This window comes from Podarcis melisellensis, assembly GCF_964234715.1.
Source record: "Podarcis melisellensis genome assembly, chromosome: 6".
Taxonomy (NCBI): Eukaryota; Metazoa; Chordata; class Lepidosauria; order Squamata; family Lacertidae; genus Podarcis; species Podarcis melisellensis.
Window position 1 is genome coordinate 49545334 of NC_138538.1, and position 14531 is coordinate 49559864.

General features: G+C 40.1%; 1 protein-coding gene across 8 annotated transcripts in view; it reads left to right on the forward strand.

The window, feature by feature from the left end:
• The window catches only part of ST3GAL3 (ST3 beta-galactoside alpha-2,3-sialyltransferase 3), a 178899-nt gene that overhangs the window by 145730 nt on the left and 18638 nt on the right, over positions 1 to 14531 (forward strand). The window lies entirely within an intron of this gene.

The following is a 14531-nucleotide window of genomic DNA, read 5'->3' on the forward strand; positions in this document are numbered from 1 at the left end:
TCAGCATGGAATGGAGTGTGGGATATATTCTAAATCTGGGAGAGAGCAGCCTGCAGAGAGCAAAGGAAGTAACAGAACAGAAATAAAAAGCAATAATTAGGAGCAGGCGCACATAGTCCCTGGACCTAGATGCAAGTAAGATTTTTTTAAGGTTAGAGAGGAGATGGAGGTGTCACATAGGTGCTTAGTTAGTACTCATGCATCAGCCTCCCCATCACCTCCTGAGTATACTTCCACATTCCCCATGGAGTTTGCAGGGGAACTCTGACATTTGCAGGCACAGCTTGCATACAGCCTGTGATACTGCAAGTTATAAGTTCTCACAAGTGTTTGGCCAGTAGCAGCAATGGTTAGATCAGAGTGCCTCGCCCTTGCCAACAGAGAGTTTAGTTGAATCATAGAATCATATAGTTGGAAGAGACCACAAGGGCCATCGAGTCCAACCCCCTGCCAAGCAGGAAACACCATCAGAACACTCCTGACATATGGTTGTCAAGCCTCTGCTTAAAGACCTCCAAAGAAGGAGACTCCACCACACTCCTTGGCAGCAAATTCCACAGTCGAACAGCTCTTACTGTCAGGAAGTTCTTCCTAATGTTTAGGTGGAATCTTCTTTCTTGTAGTTTGAATCCATTGCTCCGTGTCCGCTTCTCTGGAGCAGCAGAAAACAACCTTTCTCCCTCCTCTATGTGACATCCTTTTATATATTTGAACATGGCTATCATATCACCCCTTAACCTCCTCTTATCCAGGCTAAACATGCCCAGCTCCCTTAGCCGTTCCTCGTTTCCAGGCCTTTGACCATTTTGGTTGCCCTCCTCTGGACAGGTTCCAGTTTGTCAGTGTCCTTCTTGAACTGTGGTGCCCAGAACTGGACACAGTACCCCAGGTGAGGTCTGACCAGAGCAGAATACAGTGGCACTATTACTTCCCTTGATCTAGATGCTATACTCCTATTGATGCAGCCCAGAATTGCATTGGCTTTTTTAGCTGCTGATATGGGAGGCACTGCTCTCTGCTGTTGGGATGGAACAGTGCTAGTGCAATACAGTTGAGAAAAAAATGCAGTAAAGGGGTGCAAGACATAAAATTGCTGCAGCGTTATACATTATTATAATATGTGATCCTTCTTGTTAGCTATACAGGGTACTCTGTCCTGCCCCTCCCCCCATTGGAGTGGAATGGGAATTGCTGTTGAACATTTGTGTCTGGAGTCTCAAAGTGTAGTATCAGGGAAATATTAGTAATGTGTGTTGTGAGGTCAGGCTATTTTCTCTCTGTTTCCCATCACCAAAGTTCCCTTGTGAGTTGTAGTCCCATAGCACAGACCCTTGGAGTTGTGATCTTTCACTGTGGGGTTTATATACTGTTTCAGTGTGCTGTGATTCGGTTCTAAGTTACACCATGTCCTGTTCCTTGTTGTGGCTAGGCAGTTGTCAGTGCAGGGCTGTTTCTTTTATTTTCCTCCCTCCTGTTGAAGTCAATAGAAGGGAACTTTGCTCCAAGTCTGGGGCTGCTGCAAAGGTGTGCCATTAGTGAGGTGTGTTTCTGTGGATTAAAGAGGTATAGCGTTCTCGTCCCATGTACTGCCCATAACCCACCCATGAGTCCATCCAGTTTCAACTGGGGTATCTTCACTGCCATAATAGCACTGCCAGCAGTATGTACCACTGATATATCAGATGACCTTCACCAGATTATCCACTATTGGCTCAGTTTTATGTGAAGCAGCAACCATCAATTGCTCGAGACTTCTTGTCCAGTCTTTCCCTGACCTATAAGATCAGACCCTGTCTTCGTTTGCCTGACTCTCCTGAATTCTTGTGTTCATATGCTTGTATTGCTGTTTTACCGGTTTTCTGATGTATTTTTGATTTAATTACACTGTTTGTTGTTTTTAGGCTGTACTCCACTTAGAGATTTTTAAAAATTAAAGTGCTTTATACACGCATGCATGCATGCATAAATAAATAAATAAATAAATAATATCGATTATGGCAGTGGCATATTTGTTGTTCTTCTGGTATAGTGGAGCATCTTTCAAATCCTGCAGTCCCTCAACCAATGAATAGGTACAGTTGTGCCTTCATGCCAGTGAGTAACAGGCCTATGGGAAGGGTTGGTATCTCCACTTCTTGCAGTGGTGCCAGTTTGCCATGGAGCTTAAAATAGTTTACTTTACATTTTAAACTCAAAGCATGTAATTTAAAATCTCTAGAATCCTACCTTTCATTTTGAAAATATGTGTGTAGCTTAAAGACATTCTATTATAATATAAATATAAACTGCAGAATAGGCTTTTGGGCCACATAAAATTCTACTGGATTTTCCATCTCCTTATGAAAGGTAGCTAGCTGCCTTATACCAGGACAGATTATTAGTGCATCTAGTTTGGCTCTAAGTGCTCTGTGTGCCTGTTCAAAATCATCAGGAGATTATGAGGGCTGGAAGCAGTGATTTCAGCTATGAGGCAATGAAGTGTGCAGGATCATTCCCTTCCTTTCACTCCCTCATCAAAAAAAAAAGAGTGTAAATTAATGCTCCTATTTAAGTTTTATGCATCTTCAGGCTTGTTGCTTTTATCTATATTTTCTTTTTCCAGTTCTTTTATCTGTTTGTCATGGATTTGGCTTAATTCTTCTGTTGCTATAGTTGTTTTTGTTAGAATCAAGCCTTGTGTTATGTTCTGTTAGTTTCATTTCCATGTCCTCATGACCACTGCTCCTTGTGCATTTTTCTAATCTATGGGTTATGCCGAAGAAGATTCCAGCAAAACAGTCAGATTGTCCAGGATCACTGTCCTACGTTGTTATTCATTTACTACCTCGGCACCATGAACGCCTAAAAAGTTTTACCGCTTAGCCCACAGGATAGCTTCTATTACTTTGTTTCAACCATAGACTTATTATACTTCTACGGACTTTCAAAGATTGACAGATGTGTGTTCATTTGTTTTCAAATATATTAGAGAATTTACAAGTGTACACATTTTGTTTTTGTTGTACTAAATCATGTATATTGTGCAATAAGAACTACAGTGCTATCTAGTATTCTGGTCCTTGTGTTGCTTGTGTTGTTTGTTGTGTTAAGTTTGCAACACAGGGGTTTGTTGTTCTGTATTGGTGATGCTTTCTAACTTGACTATAAATTACTTGTAGTCAAGGTGAGCACGGATACGGTCAAGTTTGATGATGATACCAAATTGTTCAGGTTGATAAAAACAAAAAGTAATTGCAAGGAACTCCAAAAGGATCTTTCCAAATTAAGTGAATGAGTGATATGTGATTCAATGTAAGCAAATGTGAAGTGATGAATATTGGGGCAAGAAATCCTAATTTCATGTACATGCCAGTGGGGTCTGAACTGGTGGTGAGTGACAAGGAATGAAACCTCAGGGATGGATATTGATTACAGTGTTTTGTTTTTTTTAATATAATTTTTATTAGGTTTATAATATACAAAATTCAAATTGCAAAAACATATTTCCATAAATCTAATGGGCTCCCCCCATCTTCCGAGCACTGCATTCTCTGTAAATCCAAAACCTCAGCAATTTGTTGACTTATTTTAAACATAATAATATATCTTCCATTTTATCGTGATATCTGGTCTCTAAGCATTTCAATCCAAATCCATTAATTTTTAATTTCAACACAATAAAATTATTTCATTACACCACTTCTGTCTTGTTGTGCCTTATTTACCAATTCAAAAATTTACCGATACTGAAGCTGTACTTTCCTAGAAAGGAGCATTTTTTTAACATTCATACAACTTATAATGCTTTTTCAAATAGTCCTTAAATTTTTCCCAAACTTCCTCCGTTTCTTCTTCTCCCGAGTCTCGAATTCTGCCAGTCATTTCGGCCAGTTCCATATAGTCCATCAGCTGCGTCTGCCATTCTTCCAGTGTGGGTAGATTTTGTGTCTTCCAGTGCTTTGCCATCAAGATCCTTGCTGCTGTAGTAGCGTACATAAAGAAAGTTCTATCTTTCTTGGCCACCCTCTGGTCTACCATGCCCAAGAGGAAGGCCTCCGGTTTCTTGGGTACGGTAAATCTAAGCACCTTTTTTAGTTCATTATGTATCATCTCCCAGAAGGCCTTCACCTTCGGGCAGGTCCACCAGAGGTGTAGAAATGTCCCTTCCTCTTCTTTACATTTCCAACATTTATTATCAGACAGGTGATATATCTTTGCAAGCTTGACTGGGGTCATGTACCACCGGTATGTCATTTTCATAATATTTTCCTTCAAGGCACTACATGCCGTGAATTTCATTCCGGTGTTCCATAACCTTTCCCAGTCTTCAAACATAATGTTATGCCCCAAGTCCTGCGCCCACTTTATCATAGAGGATTTAACAATCTCATCCTGTGTATTCCATTTAAGCAGCAAGTTGTACATTCTCGAAATTAGCTTAGATTTTGGCTCAAGCAACTCTGTCTCTAGTTTCGATTTTTCCTCCTGGAAACCCACTTTTTTGTCCGCTTTAAAAACTTCCTGAATTTGAGCATAATGCAACCAATCTCGCACCTTGTTTTTTAACTTTTCCATACTCTGCAACCTCCATTTATCTCCAATTTTTTCAATTATTTCCCAATATTTAGGCCAGTGGGCCTCCATATTGAGTCTTTTACGTGCTTTGGCCTCCATCGGTGAGAGCCACCTCGGAGTTTTACTCTCCAATAAGTCTTTATATTTTGACCAGACCATAAAAATTGCCCTTCTGACAATATGGTTTTTGAACAATTTATGAACTTTAACCTTGTCATACCACAAATATGCATGCCACCCAAAAGCATTATCAAATCCCTCCAGGTCGAGGACATCGGTGTTCTCCAACAAAATCCAATCCTTCAACCAGCAGAGGGCTGCAGATTCATAATATAACTTCAAGTCCGGCAGGGCAAACCCCCCTCTTTCTTTCGCATCTGTTAGTATTTTAAACTTTATTCGGGGCTTTTTGCCCTGCCAGACAAATTTAGATATATCCCTCTGCCATTTTCCAAAGCATTCCACCTTATCCACGATCTGGAGGGCCTGAAACAAAAATAGCATTTTCGGCAATACATTCATCTTTATAGCAGCTATTCTGCCCAACAAGGAAAGTTTCAGTCTTGACCATGTTTCCAGGATATTGATTACAGTGTTGACCCAGTGTGCAGCAGCTGTGTAAAAGGCAAATTCTATATTGAGGGTCATTAGGAAAAGGATTGAAAATAAAACTGCCAATAGGATAGTGCTGTTTTTCAGTTATACAGTGTGACTGTACTTGGAATACTATGCGTACTTCTGGTTGCAGCACCTCAGAAAGCCTATTGTAGAGCTGGAAAAGGTGAAGAAAGGGGCAAGGAAAATGATTAAGGGGCTGGAGCAACTCCCCTATGAAGAAAGGTTACAACATTTGGTGGTTTTTAGTTGGGGGGGGGGGAGAAGCAAGTAAGTGGAAACATGAAAAAAAGGTGTATAGAAGTATCCATTGTGAGAAGAAAGTGGATAGAGAGACTTTTCCCACCTGTCTAATGTCCAGTGGAGCTGACTCCAGGGCAGACAAAAGGAAGTGCTTCTTCACACAGCACATATTCTATTAAATATATTTCCACTGGATGTAGTGATGGCCGCCAATGTGGATGGCTTTAAAAGGGAATTAGGCAAATTAATGGAGAATAGGGCTATCAGTGACTACAACCATCATGGTTTTGCATCTAGCATCTGAGGCAGTATGCCTCTGAATACCAGTTTCTGGGAAGCATCAATAGAAAGAGTGCTGTTGCTCTCAGATCCTGCTTGCAGGCTTCCCACAGGCAAACAGGGTGCCTTTGATCTGATCCAGCAGGGCTCTTCTAATGCTCTTAGCCATTAAAACGGGTAGCAAACATGGTGCCCTCTGGATGCTGCTGACTTACAACTCCCACCATGCACATTTATCTGTTAATGTATTTCTTGGTTACTTACTGTTATTACAATTGTCACATTTTAGTACTCGCCCTTCACCCTAAGGCCCCAGAGTGAGTTACATTTATTAAAACATAATATTACACAATATTTAAAACAGTACAGAAGAACTTAGATACAAAAATAAGGTGGGTCCTAAAAATACAAACCTCAGGTGTCAAAAGCCCGGGGTTAAGATAATAGTAGTGTCAGCAGTAATAAAAATGAAGTACTTGACTGATTTTCGAAAGTGAAATGAATTAATTGGTGACAATAAATTGGAAAATTCATTTAGAATTGGTAAAATTTATTTACAGGTGGGTGACAGAAAGAGGGGATCTTGATACACAGCCTGAGGGTGACAGTAGCTGTCTCCAAGCTCCTTTCTACTCTGGAAATGATATGGCTGGTTGCCACTACCCCTTTACTCAAGCCACAAGGGCTCAGCTTGCTCTCTGCTCTGCATGGCCCATTGATGTCAATGTACTGTTCTTTACCATCCTTTCACAGGGAATCAAGCAGGTCACCACACCCCATTCTTGATCCTTCTTTCCCTCTTCTCTCTGTTCCTTGTTTTCCTTCACCCACCAGCCATCCAGATTGCAATGGGGAATGATAGCAGGATGATAGGGGGCATCATTCAGAGCTTCCCATGGCCATCAGTGTGTGTGTTTCTTAATGTTTTTTACCACCATTGATTGGGAGGAAAATCACTCTTCATTCTAGTGGAAGGATGTAATTTTCCCACATTGCTGAAGAGTGGGTTAGAGAAGCCTGTCTGCTCTAATGCTCTGTCATTACAGCCAAGAAGGCACAATTTTCCTCCCCATTGGCAGTGGCAACATAATTAAGAAACACGGTTGTCAATATCCTCACTGAGGAGGTGATCAGAATTCAAGTGCTAACAACAATTTTTTTATTTGGCCAAAACCAATTAATGTGAGTTACAGGAGCTTCATGGGGTCATTTTATGACCTAGGATAGATTTACCCCATTGTCTAAAGTTTTTTGTACTGTCTGATGAGTATCAGTTATTTATGCCTGGCCTCTTTCTCTTGTTTCAAATGTGCAGGGTAGCATTGGTGACTCCCCCACCATGCACAGAAGCCAATAAAACTTTATTCTCACTTGGATGCCAGTAGACTTTATGAGTTATATGAGGAAGCTCCTTGTAAGGTGGACATCAAAATCATCAGACTATTTAGAAATCATGAAGCCTAATTGCATCAAGTTCTTCATTTGCATTATCATTTTTAAATCATTTGTATATAGAGCATTCACAGTTTCTTGACTTTTCATTTTTGTTTGACAAATCTTAAAATAGAAATTGATACTATTCACCATTTCATTAAGACCTGAAGATAATGCATGATTGATCTCCACCCTCTTTGGAAACATATTCTGTGATTGTTTGTTTCATTCTATTGTCATGGCAATGGCTGGGAGTTGTATTTTGGGCCTCTGAATTTTTCTCCCTCAAGGCACCTCAACCTTGCCTAGAGAAACTGCATACTACAGATTTAGTGTTACGTTTCAAGTCATGGATTTATATCTCTGTCATGTTCTGACATCCCTCACACCCTTGGGGATTAACCTCTGAGGTCAGGGAGACTGTGAGATTCACAGAATCATCACTTCTCAGCTGTTTTGTAGTTTAGGCATAATGGTATATAGCCCATGATGGGCCCTTTGGCTTTGGGAGGCAGTCTAGCAGGATCCATATTGGCCAGCAGTGGTGGAAGTTGCACCAGTAATTCCTGCTGGTTTTGGGCCTGCTGCTGCCAGTATAAGCCAACAGGCTTTGAGTAAAGAAGTGCTTCTGCTTTAAATTGGTAGAACTGCTATCCCGTGCAGTCTACTTTGTTCATGTGGTTACCAGACTCTTTCTCAGAACAGAACTGTACTATTCTCTTCCATTCACCTTCCAGTTCCCTCCTCTAGGGTTTCAATTTTGCTGCACTTAACAGAGAGGCGGCATGATTGAAAGACTGCAGCAGCATGGGGGTGAGGATTGTAGTATTCTGCCAAAGTGTTTGTATAGATATTTTGCGTATGCTCCAATGTATGGAAATCCTGTTTTCTTCAGATCTTCTCTATATGGCTCCATACATTTATGGTGTAAGGGTGAATTTCAACAGTTCTTGAAAGTCTTGTTTTAACTTGTACTGAGCCATTAAATCTATCAACTATATATAGTTATCAACTCAGACTGAACTCCAACTCCACCTCACATATTCCCCTAGTGACACTCCACGGTCTAGCATCACTTCAAATGTAAGTGAAAATTTGGCGGACGTATTGAGCTTGGATCACAAATTAACTTTGTGGGATCTTTCCGTTCTTAGGAAAAGGGTTGTCTCTCATTACAAACATATTTAGTAGAAACTCATATGCAGAAAGAGAACAGATGTCCTGGACTACTATTTGTGTGAGGTCACTTCATGCATATTATTTTAAAAAGGTATCCATATTATTTTAAACAACTTTTACATGCCTATGTTTTAACTGTGATCTACTGAACATGATAGAGCACATTTGTAGTAATAAACTGTTGAGTTTATACAATTCCACTCTGCTTCAGTTAGGAAGCAAGGCAGTCAAGCAAACACACTTGTACTTGCTTTGTTTACAAATAATTCCAACTTTGTGAATTTTGGACAACACAGTATGTACTATTTATGAACAGAACAGTTCCTTGAGGATGCTAGATTAATGAATTGTGGTTAGTCATTAAATTGTTATTGACAATTAAACAACTACCCAGGCTCCACAAACAGTTTTTATTGTACTATTCTGCTAGTGAAATTTGAGGCATCATCATGTCACACTCTGCCTAATATCCTCACACATCTATATTATTTTAATGTAATTTATTATTTTAATAAGAAAACCACCTTGAGGTCCATTAGGAGGCTGAAAGTCAGGGCATAAATTTTCTAAAATAAAATACACAATAATTTAAGATATATGTCCTTTCATTTGAAGGAGGATGTCAAATGAAGCATTTAGAAGCAGTTTGAAATGCACAGGCCACAAAACACCTTTCAAAGGACTCTGGAAGACCTGACAACCAGCTGTTGTCTTGTGAAGCCTATGGTAAAGTCTCCACCAGTCCGATCTTGTGGAAAACTTTACAAGGGGCCTTGCTGATAGTCAGGTTTTTTGAAGCCCTTTGCCAAAGGGCCTTGCATGTGCCACCAAGCAGCTGATTGGCACTTTATGTGATATATGATATCAGGTGTGGGACAGATGAGTGTGACTTGACTAAAATGTCCAAGCAGGTGAAATAGCGGAAGGCCTGGTGGGCCTAATTAAGCCTGGTGGTCAGAGGTTCCGCACTCCTGCATTAAAGGATGTACTTTTTAAAATAAAGGTGCATCTCTTACAAAGTTATTTTAATTGTATTTAGTAGCTTCAGAATGACTGGAAGTAAAAATCCAGAAGTATGGTTACAGCATATGAGCAGTTCTCTACTTGCCAGAGAATTTATAAAATGTTGCTTGATACCCTTGCCAATAGATTTAATATTATTTCTACTCCAGTTTCATCTGTGGGGTACAACCCCAACATGATTAGGGGTTAAGATGTCAAAATTGGAGATATTTTTACACTAGTCACAAATGTGCTGTTTAGTTCTCTGGTTCTCCAAACCAGCATTGATTTTTGCCTTTTCTGTATTCTACTTCATGAATGGACCAAGTGCCAGTTGGTCAGCCTTTGTGATGCTTTGTTGAACAGGAGGATTTCCCCCACAGGCACTGCAGTCACTCATGTTCTCAATTAAAATACTGTCTGTATAATGAGGAACACTCCGTTCTGTTATCAGCACAGCTTATTTACCTATCATTCAGCTGTGCTGAGAGCAGCTCTGGTCTGATGGCCTTCCACCTCACGAGAAGTAGTCCTTCTGGGTCACCTTCAGACTGCTCATCATACACGCTAAGTTTTCCATCAATTAGCCCTCTTATTCCTTGCTTTTGTTAGATCCTTTACTTCACATATGCAAGGTAGTGTCCGTGCCTTCATCCCTAATGATGTCTTGAACAAATGCATAGTTCTTGCACAGCACGGTGGAAGCTTCTGAAAACTTGTCAGAGGTTTTCTGTGCTTTTTAAAAATCATAAATAAGCCATTTTTATTTTATGGATTCTCATTTTTCTTTCTCTGATGTCATACGGAGTTTCACACACTTACCATATCTATTTAATAGTGAAAATGCTTTCATACACAAAACTTAAGTAACTTTTTCTCCACCCAAAAGTGATAGAAGGAAAGCTCAACCACCTGGCTAGAATTACTGGATTTTGGATATATCTAAAGAAGAGGTAGAAATACCTATGGTGCCTTTCATCATGGCATGTATGGTCCTATAGGCATGTTTGTGGTCTGAGACAGGCTTTAATGCCATTGCTTTTGCTAAAAAGATCTACCCAACAAGCACTTGGCAAGGGATTGCCACTCCATTTGTGAGACCGTGTGGGTATTGCTTGCGGAAGAATAAATGTTGCGAAAATCCAAATGTTCTCAAAAAAACAATATAGATGTATTATGATATCTTGGCTGACTTTACTGGCATATTAACTTAGTGTTGGTTTCAAATTTCACCAATTGAAAGCTGCTCTTTAAAAACATTTGTGAATAATTGCTGTATTGTCAATAAATATTTTAATGACTATTTGCAAGCTGGAAAACCTAAGTTAATACCTGCAAGACAATTCAAATAAAAATACTGTAAGCTAATTGTTATCCATTATGTTATACAGACTGTATACTTATAAATTTATAAGCATAACATTATACTTATTTTTAAGTGGATCACAGCCAAGATATGTTCCCTGAACAAAGGGACCTTCCAGAGGCTTGCTGTTTTTGGGTAGGATTCAATCACATACCAGCAAATTCAGGTTTGATTTGGTACTCTTTCACAACAAACTCACTTCCCTAAAGAATCAGATTTTTAATGATAAAGAAAGTAGCAGGTACATGCACTGGAAAATGTGGGATAATGCTTGCCACACCATCTTATAACATTGGCACAAACAAATCAGAATGCATGCTCAATAAATAACCGATGTCATACAACCTCCCCACAAACTTTATGCAAACAAATCTGGATGGATGCTCAATATACAGGGCTTCTGGAAGTAACAAAAGAGTTTAAAATACTAATTCTTGCAAGTGATCTCAGACAGATGCAAATGTGAACCTCAAAGGGGACTGGGAGTCTGGGCTTCAGGGACAAGAATGGACTGTGGTTTGAAACTCCAACAGCCATTCCTTAGGGATGTCAAAGCCCATTAGGGTTCATTTTTCATCCAGCCTCAGAAGTTTGGCTAGAATTGTGTCTTGTTGTTCTGTATGTTTGTATGTATGTTTACTTGGATTTATAGTCGGTCTCATTGATTGTGTTTATAGTGACTGCAAGGGTGTTAGATGCTGTGTTTTAGGGACTGGAACTGGTTTTCAGGCAAGGAAGTTGATTATAACCCTCTGTTGTTAACCATGTAAAGTTGGCTGGTTTTAACAAGACAAATTGCAGAGAGCTGTCTTGAAGACTTGTGACAACTGCTAGACCAAAAGAATCACATTTTGCTCATTATTCTTTTGAGGAATCAGCATTATAGGTGGCCTGTCCCCCACCATTGGATCAAATAACAACTAAAACTTCTACACACAATGTAGGTGTCAGGTATTTCTCCAAAGAGATTTACTGCAACCATTTCCTCCCAATCCAAAAAGCAGTGACATAGAAATGACCCCCACACCCCATAAAGCTGGCAAGGCACTGAAGCAACAGGAATTTTCTCATACATCAAGCCCACTGCTGCAGAAAATGTTGCTCTCCTTGCTTTACAGAAATAAAGTGTGAGTTAGCGGGTGTCATAGTGTCACCATGCATAGGATTTACTGTGGTACCTCGGGTTACAGACGCTTCAGGTTACAGACACTTCAGGTTACAGGCTCCGCTAACCCAGAAATAGTACCTCGGGTTAAGAACTTTGCTTTAGGATGAGAACAGAAATCGTGCTCCGGCGGCACGGTGGCAGTGGGAGGCCCCATTAGCTAAAGTGGTACCTCAGGTTAAGAACAGTTTCAGGTTAAGAACGGACCTCCAGAATGAATTAAGTTCTTAACCGGAGATACCACTGTACACTGTTCTGAAGCTACTGATCCTGTAACTGCTATGCCCTGCTTCAAACTGCTTCTGCTTCTCTCCATTGCGACTGGTATACGTGTATCAGCAATTTTCGAACTCCTCCCACATCCCATGAATCATTTGAAAGTTGCTGAAGGTATTGGTGGACCACTTAATGATTTTTTTGCCTGTTTTAGCAGTTTTAATTCCATAGAAATTTGTAATACATTAAAGTACAATATAAGAAATAAAAGGAGCAATAAAAATAAATGTGAATATTTAATGCAATGGATGTCCCATCTCCCACTTTCAAACACAAATCCAAAGACACACCGTGGACCATTTGAATGAAGCTTGCAACACTGGCGGTCCATGGATCACAGTTTGGGACACCCTGGTGTGTAAGACATGCAGTCATGTTGCTCAGAACACTTGGTTGCTAGCATGAGGTCCAAGATTTAAAATCAGGGCTGTGTATAAACTCTGTGATAAAGCTTTCACTAGCACAGGTTGACATAACAAAAACCTCACAGGCCAATTCCACACACACACACACACACACTATTATTATTTGCAGCTCCCTTGAATAATTTGAATGCCCATTCCTTGTGGGTCTTTCTCACCCTGATCAAGTCAAACAATTACAGTGGAGGTAGAAGAATTGTATAATCTGCATTGCTCCTCCTTGGATCTAGAGGTGTGAGGTGCTGCTGCCAGAATCTGCATGCCTGCTTCAACCACAAGCCACCCCCACTGCATGGCTTCTTTTGTGTCTAAGATCTTGGCTGTGAGTTCTAAAAGAGCTGCTCCTGCCATGCACCTGGCCTGGGAGGACGGGACCCTGACTGACTCCAGCTACAAAAGCTGAGGTTGCTGAACAGATTACTAGGTTGGAGTACTGTTTGTGGGGCAGGGATGAGGGTTGTTGGCGGGGTTGTTACTGTTATTGATGCTAGTTTTTGTATCTTTATTTTTAGATCTTACCATGATTTATATGGAAATTGTTCAATTTAGTTGCACTTTTGGTTGTGTTTTTTATTGTTTATGCCTACTTGTGTTATATTTGTAATTATGTAAAAGATTCCATGTTGTAAGCCACCTTGAGCATGGTTTTAACTATAGAAAGGCAGCCTACAGATCAAATGATGTGTATATGTTTGTATTCCCTCTGCATATGAATTGTTGGGAGAGTGAAAATTTTATGTTCTGTTGTTGTCACTGAGGTGAACATGAAAGAACAAACATAAGGAACCAAATGATAGAGAAGAAAACATGGTAAAAAGGAAGAGTGAAGGAAAAAATGGTGGTGCACATAGATCTGTGAGATAAAGAGAAGAAGAGAGGCAGCAGGGAGGTGATGATATAAAAAGACTTGTGAGATGGGAAACAAAAAATAAGAGTAGGTGTTGGATTTTGTCTGTAGAAATTCAGATGTTTGGATTTATAAGGGTCAGTAGCCTGCTTATTTATCCTTACGGGGCAAATCAAAACTTTTAAGATGGCAAAGGAATGTTTAGGACTGTATATAATGAATCATTTAAAGTTAATATATACAGACAAAACTGTGTTACAAAATGCTACCCAAACATCTTACATCTACTGATGTCACCATCTTACATTAATAAAAGTGTAAAAGTCACCCTCAGAATGCTTTGAATTATATGCCCCTGCTCTAAGGCAGACATAATCTGGAGCAAGATATTCTGCATTAAGGATCACCTTGGTACAGATTCTTCCTTGAGCAGCTAGGCAGTGAGAGAAGAATGAGACAAGTGGCAGAACTATAGTAAGGCGGAAGTTTGTACTGTCCTCTAAAGTCTAAGGTACTCCTGATTTTTGCTAGTGACAACATCTGAAAGAAGTCTGAGTAACTGGAAACCTTCTACAGAGGGAAGACACACACATTGCTATTCTCATATTAGTTCGAATGGCTTATTGTTCTAGCTCTTGAATGTATACACATTTATTTATTAAATAATTAATTAACAACAGAACCCAACTTATTAAACAGCTCCCACCTCATATTGTTAGCAGCAGGAAGTGAACCAACAACAAATAAAATGATCCATTAATACTGAATGGCCTCGTTTAAAGATCCTGGGAAGGATTCAACATTGTGCTCTTCCATTTTTTCCATCAGTACAAACATTTCAGCTTTCCCAGTGGAATAATCGAATATCTCCTCCTCCTGCATGCTGTTCTGGGGGTTTTTCAGACCCCATCCCTCCCACCCCTGAGCCAATGTGGGGGGAGGGGAGAGGAGGAGAGGGAAGAAAGTGCCTTGCACTAGCAGAACTCATTGCACTGATTCCTGCTAGCACACCTACTTAGTTGAATCCAGCCCACTGCTCTTCTGTCAGACTCCCCTCAGTTGCTTTGAAGCTGCTGTGTGCCATCAACACTCAATGCCAGAGTTATGATCTGTGGCTCTTCTCTCGGGGATTATTGTGAAAGTATTTGA